The 25,183-nt window shown below is 37.2% G+C and overlaps 1 long non-coding RNA gene across 2 annotated transcripts in view; it reads right to left on the reverse strand.

The window, feature by feature from the left end:
- The window catches only part of LOC114143523 (uncharacterized), a 92,809-nt gene that overhangs the window by 14,189 nt on the left and 53,437 nt on the right, over positions 1–25,183 (reverse strand). Inside the window, exon 3 of one of the 2 annotated variants that reach the window (XR_003595265.1) lies at positions 16,244–16,518. The exons of the other annotated variant lie outside the window; for it this stretch is intronic. This is a non-coding gene — a long non-coding RNA (uncharacterized LOC114143523). Of the gene's footprint in view, positions 1–16,243; positions 16,519–25,183 lie in introns of those variants that run through there. 2 annotated transcript variants of the gene reach the window in all.

A 25,183-nucleotide genomic window follows, 5' to 3' on the forward strand; every position in this document is an offset into this window, starting at 1 on the left:
TTATAAAACAATATCCCAAGTTTTATAACATTTAAAAGAGTTATATACAATACATCTTTCAGCAACAGAGAAAGTATCACACCACTACAAACCTATGGCCATATAGAATAGAATAGAATACAATAAGATAATTCTTTATTTACTCTTCCAGCGCTGCACACGAAAATGTGTTGACAACTACTTTACAAATCATAACTTTATGGCACAGTGTAAAGAAGGAAGTCATTAGAAGTCTCATTTGCAGTTAGCTGCATGCTATGTTGCAGGAAACAACAAACATGCGACTGAAGATGATTGGATAAACCCAAATCTTCTGGTCTACATTTAAAAAACATCATGTGTTGAGGAAACATTGCTCATTACCCTAAAAACAATCAGTGCAGTGATTATTTAATTTCCCCCTGGGATCAATAAAGTAGTTTTGAATTTTGAATTTTTTGAAACATCATGGTGGCAGCATAATGCTGTGGGTTGTTGTTTTTTTTTTCAGCTTGGGAATTTGGTCAAAGTTTCGATACCAGAAGATAAACTGCTAAAGACTTCAGACTGAGCCAGACAGATTGGAATGGTTTAGATTGAAGATCCCTTAAGTGTTAGAATGGCCCAGTCAAAGTCCAGATCTAAATCCCATCAAGAACATATGGCAAAATTAAGCTTGGTCTATTTAGACAAGAACAGGCAAGAATTTCAACCTCTATCTGGGCAAAGCTGGTAGAGACTATAGTGTGCGTCTAATTGCACTGAAAGGTGGTTCTACAGAGGGGCTGAATGCAACAACCCATTTGTTTCAGATGTTGAGGAGTAAAAACTTTATACTTCATAATTATTACCTAATTTGTGTAAAATAAAAAAAAAAGTCTGTGGTTGCATTGTCACAAAATGTGAAAAATTTGTTAAATGGGAAGCAGTACGTCTGTGAACCATTATACACATTCTCAGTGGATCAAGAGGTATATGAGAGAAATATCTGTATGTTTTTGTATTAGGGCTTGTAAAAGGAAATCATTTAAAGTGATGCATAAGCATTCATGCTGTCTTCAGTGTGCTGCTCTCTGTTTCCCAGTGTTTTAAATTGGACATGTATTGTAGCTGTGTGTAGGAACAGAGCTGACGCTGGACGAGGTCAGCATGTAAACAGGCACTTGTCTCAATAACAGTCCCCCTTCTCACACACCAGTGCATTGGATTCTGCCTTTCTTAGTCCCTTCAAAATCGCTTCATTTCCAAGACATCCCCAGGGGTTTGCTGAGCTCCCTTGAATAAAACGGTGTGCGGGGGAGGGAAGGCAGGCAAACAATAATTATCATATCTGCACAATAGGCTGTGAATCCATTGGCCAAGAGAAGACCCTACTTTTCCCCTCCTTCACAGCAGTGGAGAGATTTTAAACATGGGTTAATGGTAGTTCAAATTAGATCAAGAATTTACTCCTGAGCTTCCCTGATAGCAGCTTTGAAGAACGTTAAAATGTTCCATTGTTTTCAATTAGTCAGCTTTCAGGAAAGCGTTTGGAACCTGGAACCGAGGCCCGTCGCCGCTGCTGCAGCGACGGGTCCTCGAACTCGGGATGGAAATGATGCCCGTTTCGCTGCCGTGATTAATTGCGGCATCTGTCCCGTCAGAAGCCCGAGTGAAGAGGTCTGCAGAAAAGCAGAAAATAAGCACTGGCAACAGTCTTAAAGTGCTTATGATGAAATGAAAATTAAAAACAGCAAGTGCTTTGCATGACCTGAATCCTAATAGAAAGAGAGACAGAGAGAGAGAAAGGAGGGTGGGAGAGGGAAGAGGAGGAGAATGTGAGAGCGGGTGTCCATGGATACCAAACACACGCTTTAAAAACACACAGTAATGAGGCTCTGGGAAATCGCTGTTATTATTCTGAACAGATTCACAGCAGAGCCCATTAATAATGCATGCTGCTCCTTGTTATTCCATAACCCCTCAGTACTGCGGTCACTGTGTGTACAAATATCTCACAGCCAGGGTTGGAGTTATGGGACTGTGCAATAAAAAGGTTACATATATTTTCAAAACTCTGTTATCCACACACATCATTTACAAGAATAATACACTGCTCCTCCTGTAATGGAGCTTGTGGTAATTTGAATTGGTGAATAAATAAATCCCCCCTGTTGTATGTGATACACTTTTACTTATTTATTTTTTTTCTTTTCCCAAAGCAATGTGATCATAGAAACATGAAGCAATCAATATCCTCCACTCATCTTTCTTCCTGTCCTCATCATTAACCAACGCTGATGAAACGCATGAAGGGCACCATGACATTAATGTGTCATTTGAGTAATGCAATCATGAAGTGACCTAATTGTCCCCCTCTCTCCCGCTGAGGTCAGTTGTTCGGCACCGTGCCGAGGATGACTAAGGAGTCAGATGTGGAAGCTGAGGGATTGTGTATTTTAATGATTTATTTGGTTCCTTTGTTGTTTTCCCGTTCACTGCACAGATACAATGCAAGTGGAACAAAAGCCCGGCTGACACTGACCATCTGACCATCGCGCCCACACTGCAGCCCCTCTCACGTGTCTGGCCACAGATGCAGAGCCGGACACTGGGATTCGACAGCATCAACTTAAGAGAAGCACAACAAAACCGAGTGTCTTTATGCTCCTACTGCAGCTCGGTGCTGAGACATCCGACCCTGAAAGCCCAATGTCAGACCCACTTAATAAGAAGAAATTAAAGCTGCAGTCAAATGCTTGACTACATTTAAGGAATTCTTGACCTTGTGGGGATGATCTTCACAGAGAAAGCTCCTGACCTCTGAGCTGAATAGTAAACATTGTTTATTAGGTGGGGGTGGGGTGTGTTGTTGTGGGCTCTGTTAGGCTGCTGAACTGCTGACATCCTTGACGTGTTGAAGTTTGTTTAGAGAACTTTTGACCCGTCAGACTGAAGAAGCAGCAGCTGCAGCATCAGAGCAAAATTAGCAGCAAATTCACTTGAGTTTAGATACATGTAAAAAATAAATAAACAAATAAATACATTGTTCCTGGAGGCTGCTATGTTTTTTCTTCATTTTAGCAGATATTCTTTTAAAAAAATTAAGCCATCCCCATAATAACCGGCAAAATAAAAATCACTAAATAGCCAATTTACTTTTTAAACCCTAATGACCACAAACCTAAAATCATTGAACTTCTGCTGCAAATTAGGTTCAGTGGAAAATTGCTCAGGTGTTTGAAATTAACAAAGAGCTAATCCTAAAGTTCTTTATTTTTCAAATTCAGAACAGAATTCCTCGTATGAGCATAAATATGAATATTATTAGAATCAGCTGATGCATCTAATAAAGCCCTTGATTGGTTTAGTTGTTGCCATGACAAAACTTATAGCTGTTGACTATAAGGCTTCATAGTATGATAAAATGTCTAAATAATTGTTCCAAGAGTTCAGAGAAGAGATCGTTGCCTTGTAGAAACAAGGTGCTAAAAAAATTCACCCATCAGGAAATACAGCTCAAGTTTATAGTACAGTAGAGGATAAAACAAAACTACATCCAGATTCCTTGTGGTCATAAACTGCAGACTTGACATGATAGGTTTCAGTTTCCACAGTAAGGCAATTACGATACTCTGAATGCCCCATGCCTGAACTCCAGGACGTTCCCATCTACTGACCCAAAGGCACGGATAGAGTTTTTCTCAAAACTTTAGAGGTTGGTTGAATAGGGTTGGGGGTTCTAGTTAAAGGTGGGCAATATCTCGTCATTGATCATTTATCGTGATAAATTTGTCATGATTGGCTCATGTGTTTTGTGAAGATTTTCATTCATCACTGTCGCAACAATGATGTTTAAAAACTCCTCAAACTGTTGGGATTGTTATTTTTACTATTTTTCTCCATTGATGGTGCATCAATAAACATGATCAATTGCAGTTAGATGCTGTTTTTTTGATTGCATTTGTAATATTAGATGTATTGAAATACTTAAACTGTTCTTGTTTGATTTGTTCATTACAAACAGCTGCAAATTTGCAATTTTGGACGAACGATTTAAAGTGCACCCAATTGTTACGTATTACTTGTGTTTGAAAATGCCTCTCATATTTTTATTTCCTTGGTTATTTGCCCAGAAAGCAGATGGACTGATTCAACCTTTTTATTGAACTGCCATCAGGTGAGCCTGATATGTCACACAGAAACAGTCCGTGTTCTGCTAGTCGACTGTTAATGACTAATCTTCTCTTCTGACGGGAGTAAATGATTTAACAGAATGTAATTATCAGTATGGGATGGAAACAGATGCTAGTTTGTGTTTAGCTCATGCAAAGACATAGAGAACATTCTGAAAAGTATTTATGCCACCTGGACGTTTTCATAATTCTATGTATGAGCTTTATGTCTCTCCCAGCTTTGCCAACTCTTCTGTTCAAAATAATTAAGTCAGTCAGAGTGGATGGAGTGTTTTGACACAGATTCTCAATTGGATTTATGTGTTAGAATGATTCAACTCCTCAAGCACATCAACAGTCATATTGAATAAATTAGAACATGCCTTCTGATGAGGGAGATTGTCAGATTAAAAGTGCCTTTTGAAAATAACATCTTTTAAGCAGTAAAAATATGCTTTTTTTTTATTACATCCCCATTTCTCAATAAAAATTTTTTTTTGGTCTGATATAATATTTTTATCTTAAATGTCAAGTATTCACTAGCTGGGGGAATGGAAAATCATCATAATTAACAAATGAAGACTTGGAAAACATCAGTCTATGTTAGGAATCTATGATATCTTTCACTTCATGAACCAGGTAACTAAAATAAGTTTTCTTTACAATAACATCCCAGTTTATTGAATACAACTACACATGGCTTAAATTTTTGCAGCCTCTTACAAGCTTTTCTCTTAGCAGCACTTACCATCAACTCTGACCAGCTCTTTTAGCTGCTTAAGAACAGCATTTACAAAGTGGGCACTGCATATTTATAGAGATGTGCGGTGTTGTTTTATTTTCACACCTAGTTTTTTGCATGTAGTCCAGTTTTATCTTCCACGTTTTCTGTCTCCTATTTAGTTTGTGACCATCTATAAACAAGGCTTTTTATGGCAATTACTTTATTGTTGCTACTCTTCCAAAAAGATGAGATTGCGAAGGGAACAACTAATAATGAGTCTGAAGACATGTTCTCCAGAGCTGTGCTTTCCTGCAGTTTCCCCAGAGCCACCATGTGTCTATTGACTGCTTTTCAAATTAATGTTGTAATTTTCTTGAACTGTCAGTAAAGGTGGACGGCCAGACTTTGGCAATGCAGTTGTGCTATACTCTTTTTCTGTTTTTAGTTAATTGACAAAAACACTGCAGTGGTTCAGACATTGTTCTATAACCTAATCCAATTACAGACCTTACTGATCTGCATGGTTCTATTAGGTAAATAATGTTCCCTAGCAAACTGTTGTGACTTTCCAAGAACAGCTGAGATTAAATTACACACCAGTCATTTATATTTACTATATATGTGCATGAGACTTTTAAAGGCCTCTGGCTGCAATATATTGTATTTAGAGAATTCAATAATGGGGACTGAATATAGTTTTTTGGCACACCAGTGATCATTTCACCCCTCTTCACAGTTATGCACTACTTTGTATTTGTCTATCACATAAAATCCTTTTAAAACACCTCAAAGTTTGAGGTTGCTATGACAAAATGCAAAAGGGTTTGAGGGGTATAAACACTAAAACTGGACTTTTTTCAGCTCTTTAAATATATTTGAGAAGCTTTATGCCGTCATAAAAGCATAAGCCAGACATAGAGCTGATAAACAAATCTCTATTATGCTGCTGTCAGTCATAAAGGTCATGGAATAAACATCCATAGGAAAATGAAAACTGTTTATACTCACTTGTCTCTATAACAATAACAGCAGTAAAAAAACATTTGAGTAATGACTTGTTTTGTTTTAGCTTATTTTTCCTGAGTTGGTCGTTTTTTTATTGCACATTGTTGAGTTTTTGCAGACCGAATGGATTTGGAACACTTTATTCTCTGTTGCATTATACAGTCACTTAAAAAAAAATACTTAGCAAGCTGTCAGCGATCTGAAAAAGCTTTCTTTATTGTGACAGATCATCATGCCCCAGAGGTTGACAGATGTCCCTGTGTTGCATGGAAATGATTGCAGTTTCTTTTTATTTGGACTTTGTTTGGGTTAAGAATGCAAAAGCTCCCGCTCCCCTCCCCTCGCTGCCACTCTGCGATTTATTTCATCAGTGTTTTATGGGCTTTCTGTTCTGCAAAGGTTCCCAACTCTGAAATTGCCTTTTATTGCAACTTACTTAGCCTGTTAATACAGGTTATTACTGAGCCGACATGTTTCTATGGCAACAAAACTGATAGAGTGTACCAGGAGAGTGGAGTGATAGATTACATGTGCATGCTGTGTCACATCCAATTAACTCAAACTGACTGTACACCACATTATGCCACGACTTTGCAAGAAAATCAATAAACGTGGATGGTACCCAACAAGGTTCCCCCCCGCCTTTGCTTCTTTCTCTTCATCCCTTACGACGGCAGCAAAGCCAAGACAGATCATGCCACTAGGATGTCCCTGCTGCTACAAGAGGCAGGTGCTGTGTAGACACCATTCAAAACTTAGCCTATTCAGTCCAACTCCTCTAACGCTCCATTCATGCATAGCAAAACACCATCTGCTCCTGTTTTGCCCGGAGCAATCACAGCTGACCAGAAAAAAAAGAGAGAAAGAAAGAGAGAGAGAAAAAAAGAAATCTATGATAACAGCTGTTGCAAAACAAAAGCCAAACAAAGGGAGAAGGAAAAGGTTAGAGACAAGTTCAACACCAGAAATGACTCAGTGGAGAGGACGAAGGAAAACATTTACTCTAGCTAAGAGTCTGGAGGGGGCGGGGGAATGCTGTCCAGCAGAGAAGTGAGGAAAGGAGGTTAAACGTGAGGCGTTTTTATCTGCAGACCAGTTAGACTTGCAGCAGTTCATGCAGGATCAGGTGATAAAAGATTCAAGCTGAGGATGATTCTTCTGCACAGCAGACTCTCGGGGTGCAGGAGCGGAGGCAAATGAGCCGTCGCACTACCCCTTCAGAGTGCTAGGATGAGCTATCTGAAGCAGATGTAGGCAAACTCGAGGAACTCAGGAGGGGCACAAAGCTAACACTCCACATGCTGTATGGATATGATGCCATTAAAATTATATATCAGCGCTGTAACCAAAAGAAGCCTCTATCACTAAGAAATCTATCAGAAGATTTCTGTGACTTTCTAAATTGAAAATGATTCAAGTGTGAATAACATCACATTTTCAGGCTATCAGAAATATGTGATGTAGTACATTCTAATCAGTCACGGATTTATGTAAAATCACGTACGTGTAAGAAGAAAGGAAAAAATGCACATAATTCCTCACATTCAAAATACAAAGCAGTACATATCTTTAGTGTAGTGCATACGAACACCTAAGATCTGACCTTTTACACAATTATTTCCGACAAGAATTATTTAAATGCCTTCGCCATGATTCAAATTAACCTTTTATCCAGCCAGTGACGTCATAATCTTTAAGGTATGCATGTTTTTAAGACCGTACTATTCTCTTGCAATAATAGTTTTTCTTTATATATGTATGGTCCTGGAATTTAGAAAATAATTAAAATCTATGAAATAGTCCATAATCAATTCACGATTTCCCAGAGTGTTGTAATGTGATTAATGTGATAAGCTCAGAAATAGAAACCAGTCTCTTCTTCAAAAAAATATTAAATTTGTGAGACCTTGAGTGTGTGAGGCTACTTCCAGGCTGAAGCCTGGCATATTCCTGGTCACTATGGGATTCATGGAAGGTGGGGAGGACCCAACCACATTCTTCCTAAATCCTCTTCTGATTTGTGATCACCCCTGGTGATGTGTTTTTTCCTAGCAGCTGTGTAAATGCTGAATCACACTGAGAAAGAGTCCAAGACATTGCAGAAGAAAATTATTAATAATCACCTTGTTAAATCTCAAGTGGTTTTTTTGTGCATCATATGCTTTTTTGTATTATTTTGCCAAAATTTTGACAATTTTTGTCGTGTTTTTTCCACACTCTTCTACGTCCCTGAGTGTCTATCTTTAGTAATGTTTTTATTTTCTGTGTCCAGTTTGGTTCCAGAGTAATAAAAAGTGGAAAAACATCCAATAACTTGAGATGGATTAGAAAGCAACTACTGACCCCACAGACACAAAATGAACATCAGGTCCAAAACAGCTTTGTGTTAAGATTCCTCTTCATCTGAGCTCAGATTTGGACCAGAGTAAGGCCTTCTTATTCTCTTCATAAGGCGGTCTTCTGGTTGAAAAGCTGACAAATTCAAAAATATTCCTTCCTTGATTACATACTTGTTTTTTGTTTCTCTTCTCCTTCCAAATATCATGAGATATCTTAACTCAAAATTAGGACAAGAATTTAAGAGAGAGGTCAAGAAATCTTTTGAATAAAAGTGAAGTTTACTCTACTTAGATTCAATTCAATTGAATACGTTATTATTCCTGAAGGGAAACTAATATGTTTAATGTTTGTTGTTTTGTTTAACCAAGCATTAGAGAGCAGATCTTTGATTCATTATTTCTTGATTAAGCGTGGCTAAACTTAGTTCTAAATTAATATTATTATGATAAACATATAAAGTATATGATATTTCCCTACTTCATACAATTCCTCCTACTGATAATTTTCTTATTAGATGGAAGTGATTTTTTGGGGGGAGGGGAGGAAATTCTTGTCTAATCCTGTCAAACAAGTATTCAGGAGTAATTATACAACATTATAACATTATTATTTAAATAGCTGAACATCTAACCATTGGTGAATATACATTCATTTTACTGTGGCTGTGTAAAACAAACCAAACTATACACAGTGGATGTGTGAGCGGGGCCTAAAGTTTCTGTACAGTCCTGCATTGTGATCTGACTGGCACCGGTTCCTCGACCCCCTAGGGGCCCCCTGCTTGATCTGATGCCTGTCTGCTGACCTAGGGGAGAGGCCGCCGTCGTAGGTGAAAGACGTAACAGCTTGCATGCCTCCGGACCTCAGCTGCCCGTACAGGCGGGGAGTTGGAAAACCACTGTTTGAGCTGCATAGAAGTTTCACAGTGGCCACATACAAATCTGACAAGACCTCAGTGCGCAACCCAGAGGGAACCGAGCCGTTAGGTAGCAGTTTTAGTTTTCGATGGAGCAAAAATACAATGGGAGCACAGGAAACAACGTGATCTGCTCAGGCTTGTGCAGATAACCAAGTTTTATCTTATCAGGCTTTGTGCTGACTATGAACAGACCTGGGTCTAATTGCATTTTCACTAATTGAGGACATTAAAATAATTCCTTTATGCAGGAGAGCCAGATGTTTGGGTGTGTTTACTGCCTGCAAAACAAGTGAAAAAGTGCAGGTAGGTAAAGCGTGTTGCAGAAACTCCCCATGCTCCTGCAAAGTAATTTACAGCCTGTCAGATGCCATGAACCAACAGGAAGAAGGGCCACAATAAATTCAGCACATGATTTGCAAACGTATTTTTTTTCTAATTTGACTATGAAACATGCAAATGTTTGGGTGGCAGCCTGTTGCTACGAGACATGTCATAGGTGGAGCTTTTATTTATAAACAGAAGCTCGCGTGACAGTTGATAAGTTGATTTGCTTAACAAAATCTCTCCTCAACTTCTTTCCAGATGACCGCTCACGCTGGCTTCTTTGTTTGCAACTCCAAAGATAAAGTTAAATACACAGAAAGTAAGCGAGCGGGGTGAAAATGTGAACATCTGCTCCGTAAGGTCACGTCCCGTGCGGTGAACTCTGCAGAGCAGCTGAACGTGGCAGCATGGATGCCTGGACAGTGTACAGTAGAGACAGGACAGAGGACAGGCTCCAGCCTTTTGCCATTAGAGGTGATTTGTCTGCCAAAATGATTCCAGTCCCCAGTAGTTTTATCAGTTTAATGCCCTGGCAGCGTTCATTATTTCTTTGCCGTGAGGGTCAGCCTCTCTTCACCAGAACAAGTGTGGGTTGTGTTTCTGTCAAAGATGGAGGTTGGGGGGTGGGAGCTTGGTGCTTGACCCGCAAAGCCATTCAGCTTTCAGAGTGATCCATTGTTTGGGTCCTCTCTTTGTTTGGCTCCTGCAGAGAGCGAAGGGGCCAACTGAAGGGGAGGGAAGGTGCAGAGCTGGGGTCTTGCTGTATGCCAGGGGTCTGCACTTACCCTCAGCACATTATCTCCTACAGTTCTTGAAGTTCTAAATGGCTGAACTGACAAATGTGTGTTGTGTGGATGTGTTTGGGTTCCAGCCTGATACTTAAAACGCTGTAATTTAGACTGAATAGTGCTCTGTTTACCCAAAGAAAACATTACATTATTTTTATGGAACTTGTAATTTTTTTTTTATTCCTGCTTGTGTTAAATGTGATATTTTATGGATTTTGTATCACACTACATCACTGGTTCTCAAACATTTTTTTAACAACTACCTCCAAGATAAATACTAGCTGTCCGAAGTACCACCATACTGACAGACATTTTAAAATAGTAATAGAACAGGATATAGACTTTTTTTGTTGGGTTTGTTGTCATCTTTAGATCCAGCAAGGGAAGAAATATTCAGTTTATTTGCATTTATCAAATACCAAATTTCTTCTATGTAGCACTAAAGGCAGCCCAAGTTTCACCTGTGGTAACTGCACTTTGAACTGCCTTGTTGCTGAAAATGTGCTAAATAAATAAAATTATGTTTATGTCTAACCCAGAGGTCTGCAAGTAAGATGTTGGATTGTTTTTGTTGTTAGGTGCACCAGTTATTCATGCCAAAAGAAAAAACATATCAGAGACAGACGACTGAAGATCAAGTATTTGTGCATATGATGGCATTTTTAAGAAAGTTGATTGTGATAAATGATGCTTATGATGTGAAACTTGTAATTATTTTTGCTGGTATTAATTCTTGAGAGATAGAGAGGTTTTGCTACCATGTTACAGTGTGACAGCCATACTGAACTGAAGTAACACTTTCCTTTCAGTGGCTCAGCTTTTTTGCTAAGGGGACAATAATCTTAATTTAAAATTTTTCTGGTTTATATCACAGATTATTTTTGTTGTATTTTGAGTTTTTCTTTTCATTTTCATTCTTTGACATAAGAATATTCAAATTTGCTATATGACATTCCACACAATATATATAATGAGCAACAAAACAACATAAAGCTGTCCTATGCAACACACCTGATATCAGTATTTTGAGATTTGATTTCACTACTCCACACCAACAAATATTTCCACATTTTCCAAAGATCCCCAAAGATCTTAAAACACAGAGGATAGAAACCACAAAATCAAGAGTAATGGGGATCATTAACTAATAGAATATGTTCAAAAAGTTCAAATAATTTTCAATATGGAAAAAGTTGAGTAGAAGGTAAAATATACTTTTTCAACACCTCAGCAGTGACACTTGCTACTTGAATTATTGATATTTAAGAAATGTTACTGTATGTGAGAAAATATTTGAAAAACTCAAAAGACATTTAAGATACAAATGTAAAAAGAAATGTTTTAACAACTGACTGTGTTAGCCTAAAATTTGTCTGCTGGGTGTGCTGCTGTGCATTTCTAGCTCTCTACTGAGATTGTGATTATTGGTCAGGAAAGTATTTAGACAAAAAATAAAACAGAGCAAACAAGCAAAAAAACAAACAAAACAAACCCAAACACACAAGCTCTACAAAGGTTAGAGGTCCCATCAGGATGTCTCATACTCCTAAAATCAGTTATAAGTAATGTACCTAAAAAGTCTAGCTTTGTAAGACTGTCTTGGTGGTATGATCTAGTCAAACAGGGGCATATGTCTGAACGTGACCAGACCTTTAAGGTCAAATATAAACCCATACTTTTTTATCTTAGGTTACCATAGGAAGCCGAGTAACTATAAAATCTGGTTAAACTTGGGTGTAATCATTTCGTATAACCAGTCCTTGAAGAGCTGGGGGATTGGTTGCTGGTAGGTCTATTTATCATACGAGTCCTAATGTGCTAATTCTGTGTTCATAATCTGAGGCAGCATCATCTATCAACTTTGGGTTGACAGGCTCCGGCCCCCGCCTCTCCTTAAAATGCTGTTCACATGTGTAAGGGGGTCATTTCTTCACAATGTCCTAAATCCAGTTTTGTACCCAGGAACAATACAAATGAGCTGGCCCTGCCATTGTTGATTAATGGAAAATCACATCCCCTCAGTCTTTTTTTGGTTATTAAAGGAAGGTCTGCATTTTGGATGAATGGGATTGGGATAAAAGATGCTCTACTCTGCGCTTGTTTTGTGTCTGTTTTCAGCTCCGAAAGAGGTGGCGAGGGATGAAGAAGGACCATTTTGTTGCCCACTTGCTGCAATGGCCATGCAGTATTTCTTTAGCTTTACATAAAAACCTTTTATCAACATACCAGTGAAAGGTATCCGATCTACAATAAGCTGAACAAATTTATGCAACACCACTTTTCATTTTTATTACGATTCTATGATAAAAAATACACAATCAAATGAAACCTGTCAGAAAATCTGCTAAATTTAAAGGTGACACAGCTAATTCAGCAGGCAGACATCAGACATGAGTGTTTGCTTTGACCTTTACTATGACTATAGAACAGAGTAACTCTGAAGGGGAACTATATTAGAAAATAAATGAAAGGTCTCGGTGGAAAGGTCAGGACACATGTTTCTGTGATGTGGAATAAAGTCTGTTTATAGAAAGGTTTGGCTGGCTGCACTGCAATAGAAAGAATCCTCAACAAACCAAGGTTTATATCAGTAAGAAAAAAATAACTGCTGCATATTCTGATCATTTTATAAAGAGAAGCTTTAACTGTTAACCTTCATAAACAAATCTTTTTACAAAGTGACTAAGTTCCTTTACATGTCAGCTTTTAATGAAATCAGTGGTTGTTTATTTATCAATGTTGGCAGAAAGGCAGTGTTTACCCCAGAACAGTTTACATTTCACTGGAGACAGAAAAAGAATCATCCCTAAAGACAGCTATGACAAACTATAGCAGCGAAAACCAGATGTTTCCCAAAAGTAGACGGAGATGTGCTCCAGAAAACCTAAAATAGTCTATTGGGAAAATAATTCCACACAATATAGACTGGAAAATGTAAGATAAGATAAGTAGCTGAAGCACTTACATTTTCAGATTTTACAGCAAGAAAACAAAAGAAATCTTAATGTACTGAGAAATAGGGAAATCTGAAGTCAACCTTTTATCTTACAATTAGAATATGAGGGTCAGAAGGAGAGTGAAAAAGTGTTTGCCCCCTTCTTTGTAGTAGTCAAACGCAACACAAGTAAACACAAAATGCAGTTTTTAAATTAACAATTTTATTACTAAGAAAGGAAAAAAACTCCCAACCAGCATCAACCTGTTTGAAAATGTGGCAAAAGAAATAGGAAATCACAAAGGAAGAAAAGACTTTTTTCACACCACCGTGCCTGAATGCTGGCCGAAATTTTGTGTTTTGAACTCTTGTGATGAATTACAAGCAGACTAGATGTATTAATGTGTGCTTTTAAATTTGACGTGTTGGGTGCCGGGAAGTGAGGTGTCCCCGTTCCTGCTCTGAGACAGCTCTCCTCCTGACTTCCTCATCCTCCCCACAAAATAATCCACAATTTAACCCTTCAGTATATGAACTCAAATTAGAGCTGAACACTCTATCAGGAGTGCTTTTGCCTTGGGTGGCTACTGTGTTATGAATAGATGACCAAGTTTACGTCACTCCACAACTTTCAGTTATTTTCTCAGCAGCCTTATACTCACTGTTCTTCTCTCATGCTTTGTTTTACATGTTGCTTGATTTAGAAATGAATATAAATATCATAAGCTGCAAGCTTGCTGCAGTATTGCTTATATAACAAAACAGTACCGGCCGAACATTCATATTTCTGTCAGAAAATCAACATAAGACCTTAAAAATATGAATATATTAAGTGGAAAATGTGCTTTTTTAACAAAATGTGCTTATTTATACATCCCAATGCATTTCAAATGCTGACACATTAGGTTAGAGTCATTAGCATAACAATTTATACTTTGCAGCTTTTATATTATTAACTCTGCCACTTCTTATTTTCAAGCTGATGTAGACTAATCCTGACAAATGATGTTTAATTTAATTCATGATAATAGAAATAGTGTTGGCAGGAACACATTGATCTATGAAAAAAAAATGATGTGGTCAGACAACATGCTACTTACTGGGGCTTCTTTAAAAAAAGAGAGAGAGAAAGAAACCATGCTGTATCTAAAATTAAAATAATTTTGCTGACAACCAGCTCAAGAAAGTCAGGGAAAATGTTTCCACACCAAGCGTTGTTTTAAATGACATAATGCAAGTACTGTCCAGATAACTAACATATCATATTTATTAATAAAACTGTAGCTGAAATTATTAGGGTAATGCAATGGTGAGAAATAGATAAATCATGTACATGTATAATTTATTCCTGAGAGACAATCCTGGTATTTTCTCAATAAAACTTTTCTTATTTAAAGAAAAACAGCACTGCAGAGAAATTATGCACTAACTGGAGAGAAAAATATATGGAGAACAGCAGTTTATGATTGTTTAATATCTAAACAATGTTACAATTGATACCATTAGAACCTAGACATACGGAAATAAAAAATATTTAAAAAATAACAACAGTAGCTAAAGCTACTGGCTCTATAAAGAGCCAAATATTGATGATTTTTTCAGCCTCTTAATGCTTAAGAAGCAGTTAACTAAATGTTTGATGTCTTGTGGATGACAAATAGTATATCAACTTTCATATTTTTATCTGAAATGGGTCTCGGTGGCATCCAGACAAGTAAACCTTTAGTATTAAAATCAAAACAATGAGCTAAATGATGCTAAGAAATGTGAATATAAAGCCTACCAACACAGAAAGTGTGATACATACATTCATACATTGTATTTTCCATTTCCATTTTATAACGTAGGGATTATTTAAAAAAAATAACTTACCAATAAAGTTTAGTATTGTTACCGTTGTAAAAGAACAACAAGCTCAATGGGAGAAATCCCAGATGGAAAACTCAATGGAGTTTAGAATCAAGTGGAGGATTCTCATCTCAAAAGATGAAAATCATAGTTATATATAGTTATAATTCTGTCAACACAATATGGTAAGTGAAGTACATCTTCCTTTTTAACTCCAGAGTCTCAAAAATAGATATAAATAGGACATTGTGGGACAGATTTAACTGGGAGGGGAAATGTTAGGTTTCGCGACATGTCATTACTCTGCTTGAAACCTCTTTTTTGTTGTTCTCATTAGAAACATCTTGCAAAGCTAGCCTGCTGTGGTTGTAGTAAATATCCTCTGAAATGTTGCATGTTGTTTTTGAAATGGGCCAGTGTGTTTACTTCTCTGTTTGGTCAGACTATAAGGAATGTTTTAGTTGGGTTATAATCCCCAGCAAAGGCATCTGAACAATGGAGCAACTGGAGCAGCCATAACCAAACTTATGTTCCTCCTTATCCCCCCCTTTTGTTTTTACCCAAAGTGAAAAATCTGATCCATCTCTGCTATCTGATACCTTTACAAGGTTTCTGTTAATTACCCTTGCACTTTTTAAAAACAATTACATGCCATTAAATTAACTTTGTTTGGTATATTACAATTCATTTCACTTTGTGTGCAAAAATATTGCTCAAATACAAGTTCAACTGTTGTTGCTTTTACTTGTTTATTACAACTATATCGACACTAGGGTTTGATCTGCCACTATTTAGTGGTTATACCTCTCTAACCAATTCATTAACTTGCTGGCATCTACTCACTAATCTAGTGGATACTTTGTACTGACTGGTTGTAGCTCCTGCTGTATTGGAAACATAATATATGACCGCATAGCAACAAATCTCTAGAGAAGGAAAGGTCACACTGACCATAAATCTCCTGCTCCAGTAAAATGAGATGACAAGCTGCAATTGTTGTTCAGTCTTTACCGTTTTTGTCTCTCTCTCCTTCTTTTTGCGAGTCGTAAACAGTGATTCACGGCTGTGGCTCTGACTGAGCTGATGATTTTAATTTTCTGTTTTCGGAGTAATAAACATTGACATGAGAAGGAGCCTCAGGCAGAGGCTTTTAATGAGAAAATGAAATTAGTTTTTCAGCTGACTGATCAGAAGCATTTCATACATTATAATCAAGCATTTATTTGATGTGATTTGTTATTGCGTGCGTGTCACATGTGTAAGTCAGTTTGGCTGTGTTTGTGCGTGCATGTAAATACATTATTCATTCTTGTGTTTTGTGTTTGCCGCTGCTTGTTATTGCAGGACCAACATACAGTTTATGATATTTTTCCACCTTTTGTAGCAGAACTGGCTGTCTGTCTTAGTCTACGTGGTTTTGTAGCTCATCCTTCACCGTTTGTAGCCTTCAGTCCACCTCAGGTAAAATTCGCTGGTCAAATGACCAATTTCATCTGTTTCTCCTGTAACAGGAAATAAGGTGTGAGGGAGAGAAGCTCAGTTGTCCATAATGATAGACAGAACTTTGACACATTATATTACATGAGAAAGAAAATGGTTCTTCCATAATTTAAAGAATCTTTTATACATCCACAACTGACATTCTGACCTTATCTTTAAAACTGTACACTGTCACACAGAACTATAGAATAACAATTCAGTTAGGTCTGTGCAATAAAAAAAATTGCAACTTTTCACCAGAACAGATAACGACAGTAATTGTGCTCTTAGCAATACAACTTAGGTACAGTATGAGTCATCCTCACTTCAGTATCCACATGTAGACATCTTATCTTTACTTCCCTTTAAATCATTTTTAATCCATCCTGTTGCAAGAAGCCTAAATTAGAACATCATGTTCATTAGCATGTTCTTTTTGCTGTTACTGGAGCATTTGAAGTGTTTCCCGCTCCTTTCATTAAGTGTGGATGGAAGCTTGCGCAACTGCAAAAGTAGATCAAGCCTTTGTTAGAACAATCTGACAAAAATAGGGCAGCATGAGAAAAATTGCGGGCACCACCTGTATAGTTATGTTACATTACTCATTAGATCCACAGCAAGTCTTCTTTTGTTCTGATCTGGCTGTTTTGCTAAAAAGCTGTTTTGCATTTAGTTGGAAAGGCAATAAATTAAATGTGGCAGAAATGTGTGTCATAGTATAAGATGTTAACCTAATTATTTTTATTTATAAAATAGTGATCATTGATCCTGAAAGGTCTAGCGGTGGCATCTATATCAGGTGAAATGAACCTCTGATAAAGATGTTCAACATGCTGCTCCCATTATCGTGCTAAACAAATGTCAAATAAGCTAACTCCATTTTGTTTGTGGATGGCAATCTGGCAAACTGAAGTCTTTCCCAAATAGGAATTGGCCAGGAAGGTGAAGCATGATGCAACAGAGACAGGGAATTCCAAGCAGTTCTGCTTCCTCTAGGAGAAACGAGGGACCATGTTTTCATTCAGTGAGTGAAAATAACAGGAAGCAATGATGATCAAGTCTGCATTTCAATTTGGTTTGCAAAACCTGAGCTGCCAAGGTCACATACTTGTGCATGAGGTAAATGCAGTGATTTTTCTTTCAGTTTTTCCTGTGGATGTAATTGATGTGGCTGAATGTTTTTTTAGTAAGAGAATTGACCCACCCAAACCTACAGCTGTAAGCAGCATAATGAGGTTTTCATGGAAAACAAGACGAGATGCCCGCTAAAGACCAGACAGGGCCATCAGCTGAGCAACAAGCAAGATGTGAACAGATCTGCTGATATTTCTGTAACATCACAGCCAAATAGTCACTTGAGTGACAGGATTATCCAGGAATGAACTGAGTCTGGATTGATGGCAGGCTCTGGTGACAGGGAAAAGCAACAGGGAGGGTATGGGCAGAGGGTACATGAGAGTGATTGACTTCACTAAGACACTCTTCCTGGCTTTGAATGGTTGTTTCTGACAGCGCTGTGTATTTCTGTAGATGACAGAAAGACCATAAGAGAAGGCAGAGTACCTTGATATATATATATATATTGCAGATTTTCTGCCTCATAACATAGTGATAGTTTTATGTAAAAACATTTTTTTTCTTTTAAAATAATAGTTGCATACTGCATCTTTAAGGTAAAAGTCAGTGTGTTGTTAGCTTCATAGGAACTGAGAGTGTTGCAAACATAAGATATAAACATTCTCTAGCAGCATAAATAGATATTTTCGCTTTAGACACTAATCCAAGTGAATATAAGTAAAGTGAGAAATCTAACTATGGACATGACATTTTTAGAGAATCTGTTGGAACCATTCTGTTACACTTAATCAAAGTATGTCTATAACTAAACCCATGCTTCTACTACCAACAGAAGCCAGAGGTACTTTAAGTGGCCTGATTATATTATAATAGTTTGCAGCTGGCCCACTCTCTGGTTGAAAGTCCTCATACTACAAGCGCATGTGTTTCCACCGTCACTATATACCATTATATATATATACTACACACTAAATATTTCATATTTCAAATAATATAACCTTTGAATTACTGCTAAACTGAAGAAAATGAGATTTTTCTCAGTATAATTTCCTTATATTCAGTGCAGTAACCTTTCACACATCATTTTTATCACCCTGTCAAAATTTCTGTCATAAATTTTTAGACCCTTTTCTCTACTGATTGATACTGTGTGCATTAACGTGCAGACCTTTTTCCGACAACTAAATAGATCCCATGTTAATCACACTTGACTGTAGTGTGATTAAATAAATGTAAATGAAAGCAGACAAACTCATAAATCATACAATGAAGTAAAACTTTAAGTAAAGTGTGTACAATAGGGAGACTCCCTTTCTGAACTAAAATCTATTTTTGTGTCATTTCAATTCAGTTCCATCATGTTCGGTCTGAACATGACAGTCTGAACACTCAGGCTTTCCTTTATGTGTACAAAAAAGAACTTAATTCTATTTTGTCACACTGAAGGTGGCACCTGCAAGTCTTATTTAGTGGTATGCAATAAGTCTTATAGTGTATTGAAAAAATAATAACTTTAACATAATTTGTTGAAGAAAAAATATCATTAAAAAGACTGCCAGTCAATTGATTAATTGTGAAAAAATATAATAAGGGGGAGCCTTTTTAACAAAATTCCCTCTAACCTACTACAAGAGCTAAGCAGCCATTATAAACCTCAAGGACATTTTCCTTTTACACACCAGTGTGTGCATGTTGAGAACAAATGAACATCTTGTTATACTAACAGAGGGTATAGGTAAAATGCTGAAAGAGCAAGGCTGCACATCTGGAGCAGAGAATAGCAGAACACGTGCTTAACCTGAGCCGTCTGCGTTCCTCTTTCTCTCTGCTCCGTGTACTGTACCCTGAGACGTGCCTCCTGCATGCTTCACTGGCTCTCTGAGGCCTCACTGACCATCTGCTGCAGGGAAATGCTGCAACTTAGGAAAGAGGACTGCTTATTGTACCTCTCAGAGAGTTACTGCATAATCCTAGGCAATTTTTTCTAAATCTTCAAAGTTTTCAGGAGTAACTTTACATGGAAGCAGCACGACTGGGGGTTCAGCGGCTGCTGCTACATTCACTATATTGATTACCACTGGAAAATCTGAAAGTAACAGATTTATTTTTTAGTAGTTGTAAATGTGTATTCTGTTAACTCCTTCCACGCTACACATCTGCAATGGCTACTGCAACAGTCTCTTTTAAGAAGCATCATTTTCTGAGTTATATCCTAAATAAACTGCTTGCTCAAGAAAAGCAGATTTTTTCTAGAAAATTCTTCCAGTTATTCTGTTACTAGCTTTTGAGCAAAACGTTTAGAGCATATGCTTTAAAGTGAAATAAATACATAGATCTCATATTATTTTTATTATGGCTTAGTGATTAAGGACACACTACTGTTCATGCAACATTTTCATCTGCAACTTTAATGAATCATTATTTTCCATATTAATTTTTTAATAAATATTCATTCCAAAAATGAAGCACATGTCCTATTCCTTTGAAGTCATTCCTGATAGTTACTAACTGGAAAGGTAGAATTAATCCTCTAGAAAGTTTCAAATTATAAAGCTGATTTGATTTTTATAAACAAATGGGATTATTGGGTTTAAGGTCATTAAAGTCAAATAGCAGCTAGCAGCTGAAATCTGCAACACCATAATATATTTTTAAGCACCTTTTCGAGGCTTTTCTTGTAAAAAAACAAAACAAAACAAACAAAAAAACTAACAGTTGGCTCAACTGCCTTTTTCCCCTTTTTGCCCAGAGTGGATCCGTGTGTTATTCAGATGTTAAATTGGATGTGGAGTGGGGAACGCCAGTACAAATCATTTTCATTAGGTCCTGACCCCATCTTTGACTTTTTCATGAGCCTCTCTAAAAAGTCACAGTCGGTCAAATTAAATTTACTTGGACAAGCAGAGAAAAGGAGCACTTAATGAAAGCATGACACATAACGTCAGAGGACAAAACCAATCTGACCATTTCTCAGCATATGGTAGGTCATCGAGAATCAGACCCACTCTGAAAACATTTGCTATACATTGTTCTTGTGACAGTGTTGCCTTACACTGCACATCTATTAAAGTGAACTGGACTGTAACTGAGTGGCTCTACATTTTTGCTACTTTCACGCACTAAAAACCAAATGTTATGTTGCCTGAGGTATAAACAGATGAGTGCTGTACATAACACCCTATTTGCATTACATTTTGCTCTGCCTGCTCCGCTTAAGGAGAAAACTTCAGCATCTACCACTGGGAAACATAGACAGAGCTGATATCATGCCAAGCATGCCCCACCATTTATAACAGTCTGTCTGGGTATGCTTAAATCCATTGATACGTTTGCCTGTTGCCTGGCAACACAGACCATGTTTGTTTGGACTTTTAAAGCCATGGTTGGTGCTCCTTAATGGCTTAGAAAGCTTAAAGCTGCAGCAACCCATCCATTAAATACCACAGGAACAATACAATAACTGGAAAATAATTACTGTAGAGGTCACAGCATTAACTCAGCCTGTAAAACAGAATAGAATATATCTTCTGCGAGCATTAAAACACTGGAGGCTAAGCAGAAAAAAAGGGCTTTCGTCCACTGGAGAATGAATAAGGTCAGTGATTATTTTAGCATCTGCCCATTTAATTTGAAGAGCTCTTATGCACAAATGGAACCTTTGACCCCTCAGTGATTATTAACATCTGCAAGTTTTATTGCAGGATCACTATTTTCCTCCATCTACCAGTCATACTTGGTTGTATTTTATCGTAATGTTTGCAGTAAAAACAGTTTTTTCTCTGCTTTACCAGACAGGGTTTCAAAAAGAAGAATGTTTATTGAAAAGATGTTTTATTGCATTATACAGTCATGATATCAACAATGCTCTGTAGTTTCAAAATATTTCTCTTCTTTAGATCAAATTAAAATATGAAACACTGTGATTTTGAAAATTATACCTCCAATATTATTTGGTTTAAAGTTAACACTAACCCACTGGTAACAATTATCCAGCTGCTCCTCTGTTTTAATCCCACAAAAAAAGTAACTTGAAACCAATAAACAGCGGGGCACCGGGGCTGTATGACATGCAACACGTAACACCTGTAATTTACAGATTTACTGTTAAATAAAATACAGGACACACTAATATAACTCAACTTTAATGGCTAACGCTGCTGTCACCTTGTTTTCTAGTGATGGGAAGTCTGGTTCTCTGGCTCAGCCCTCTAAGAATATTTGACTCCCAAATAGCTCTTTATTTACCATCACTCTAATTGTTGTATTTTTGCTTTTTCAAGTATTATGAATGGTTTGTGTTGGTAAGCAATGTTTATTTATTTAGAAATTTTTAAAACATTTACAATGTCTTTTTGGAGCAAAAGTATGGAATGTACTATGTTCAACTGTATGTGTGTGGCCTAAGTTAGTTACTTTATTAGTGTAATCATTCCTATTTTGATTGTTTTTTCATACCTACCCTCAACTAACTCTAAAAATTAAATATCAATGCTCAGACTGCTCCAAGTAGTCAGTTATTAACTGAATTATTCAGAAATAGGTCATTTCTTACCTTCTAACCTCTCACATGCTGAGGTGAATTCAGTTCCTGCAAAGTGTAGCAAGTGTAAGTATGTGAAGAAAGGAGATGCTATAATCTCTATATATTCATGACATCTTTCTATATCATTAAAAAATGACTCGGATATGCAATAGCGCTATAATTGCACTTGTAAGTTGTAAATTTACAGTAGCTTGATGTTAATGGATTTTTCTCTTAAATGTGAAAAGAAAAAAGTCGAAGGTAACACACACTACATTGCCTCAACATTAATTTACTTCTGCTAAAAGTCATTTTACTGTTAAAAAGCTAAATACATAGGACTCTGCCATACTCAGTGACCTCCCTATAGTTGTACTCAACCTGAGTTGATTTGAAAGTAACTTTAGTCACAGTGTACAAAAGTGCTAACACTGAACAGTAGCTCTCAGCAGGTAGCTAAAATCCAGCATAGCAGACACAGACACCTATTGAACCTCTTGGTCTCCTGAGCTTCTACAATTGTGTACATGTACCAAGATTTGCAGAGTATATGTCAGTGTGCGTGTGTGTGTTGTGTGTGTCACACTATTGCAACCCACCAGCCTATTTGTGCACCTGTTTGAGACCAGAGCCATGAAACTAAATCCCACATGGCGTTTTTTTAGAGTGGAACAATAGTAGACCTGTGACCCTGAGCAAGACAAAAGGAAGGCCTCGACAGTCACATCAGAGCACAGAAAACTCATTTTATCCAGGCTGCAACCTGATTTCCAAGAAATTACATTCATATGCAACTGTTTTGCATTAGTAATTCTCTTACCACAAGACATTCTGAAACTTGATGCTTATGCAAAGTAGTTGCAAATGAATGTACTGTAATTTGTAGGAGGGCATGCATGTGGAAACATACAAGTGTAATGATTTCTTTTTTATTATATTCATAATTACTGAGCAGTGATACTAACAGAGCCATTACTGAGATGAATTTAAGTAATTTATTTAGAATATTTAATAAGTAAAACCTTGTTTTAAAGCTTGCACATTTTTAAATGCATTCAAAACAGAAAATCTAAAAAAAACAACAACAAACAAAACAAAACAAATCTTCCTATCTAAAGATACCATGATTAGGAACTCCTGATCTCACAGACACTGAATATATGACCGATATATTCACATAAGCAGCACATTTAAGTATAACCATTTTACTTTGACTGCTTGCTGTTTCCAGCATGGCCCTTTCACTATTGAGGGGAACAAGATTGAATTTTGTCTTTTTCTCGGGAACAGGACTAAATAAAGATTTGCGGTGCTTGAGGTTATACAGTGGTGTGTAGCAGCGCTGAATGACGCCCCATAATGGCACTTAAAAGAAAAACTTGCATCATTAATCATCCCTTCCTTTCATCCCAATGACAAGTGAGACAAGGAAATCTATGTCTATCTGTGCACAGACAATAAATATAAGTGCTTCCCAGATTAGTCCCAGAAGAAGAGAATGGATACTCTTTAGGAGCACATTTTCCAGTCATCACTCAATTGACTAAAATGAGCCAATTATTTTTTTTATACAACAGCATGCCAATTAGAGAAATAACTGCTTGGCTCTATTCATGATATTGCAATGTGGCTTGTTTAAAGTGCTGCCAGACAACATCTTTTCTAGTCCAAAGCCATTTAAACAAGATTTTGAGAGTGGCTGCATGGTCTGTTATTGTTTGTCACCAGTGGGCCGAAAGGGACAGCTTAAGACTATTATTGCACAAAAAGAAAGCCAAATTCCCACCCCAAATTAAAAAAAAGGATTTAGCCTGAATTACAGTCTACCATGTTTCTTATATGTGATATATAACGGTTGCAATAATACATTCAAATACAGTATAGCAGTGGTTCCCAAAGATTTTCTGGGCCACCCTGTGGATTACAACGAAATTCTCCCCCTTCTCCCCCAAAAATAAGAAATTAACTGGGCACACACATCGTTCAACCAGACATAAACCTATACACAATACTTCTGCACAATACTTGCAGATAGAGCATTGTGATTCTGTTCAAATCACAACAGAACCACTAACCAAAATGTAAACAGAACAGGAGATACAGATATTATGGTCACCACTATTGTTAACCTCATGTACTGTACACTGTTGCATTCTTGGCCCTGTAACATGTTACAAAAAGTCTTCAAATGGTCAAGATCTGGAGCAACAATGAAGATGAAAACAATTGAACAAAATTAAGCTTAGAGCAGCAGGCCAGTTTTAAATAGCAACTGTGATCAGCTGACATTAAACTGTAATAGGACTGTTGAAAGATGTGTAGTAGATGGAGTGAAGAAATATGGAATGACTGACATTAATCTAGTAAAAAGATCATATTCAAATAGAAGATGTATAGGTTAAATAACAGCTATTAACACTTGTAAAAACGGTCTAAAAGCTTGGGTATTTTTTGATGCGCCACATGTCTGAAGAGAATTTGGATGTGAATAACATATCTGACTTATAGAGCACATTAATTGTTGGTCTCTATTTTAAACAGTGAGTGCAACTGCAGATCAAATATGTCTGTATTAAAGACATGCTAGCTAGAGCAAAAGATGTAGATTTGCATTTTAGTCTGATCTAAGAGCTGATATTAACTGGAACATGTCTGATTCAAGAGGTCTTTCTCCACAAACCAGTGCAACCAAAGAGTGTTGGTCTTTGAGCCAGGCAGCACAAAACATAACAAATATTCATATCCATCTTCCAAAAAGGTTTGTGCTAGTTTTGAGGCACTTGTCAGAATGAATACAATTAGACATTAGTGGTTTGTTACTGTATCTTTGATAACTACACACCCTCAGTGGTGTTTTTTTTTTTTTTTAAGGCAGATGGTTTAATAAGTGGCACTGGACACACCAGGGCCTGAGGTGCTTCTGCCCATATAGAGCTGTTTGTGCCTGACACCATGAATCCTCTAGGGGAGAGCAGAGTTCACTCTGGTGTCTTCCAGCTGTTTGGTATTCCAGAAGCATTCATTTCCCAATACTTTTGCATTCTTTTCATTGTTGATACCTAAACTATTAACATTATTTTGGCTAACTT

Source organism: Xiphophorus couchianus, chromosome 4, assembly GCF_001444195.1.
Source record: "Xiphophorus couchianus chromosome 4, X_couchianus-1.0, whole genome shotgun sequence".
Taxonomy (NCBI): Eukaryota; Metazoa; Chordata; class Actinopteri; order Cyprinodontiformes; family Poeciliidae; genus Xiphophorus; species Xiphophorus couchianus.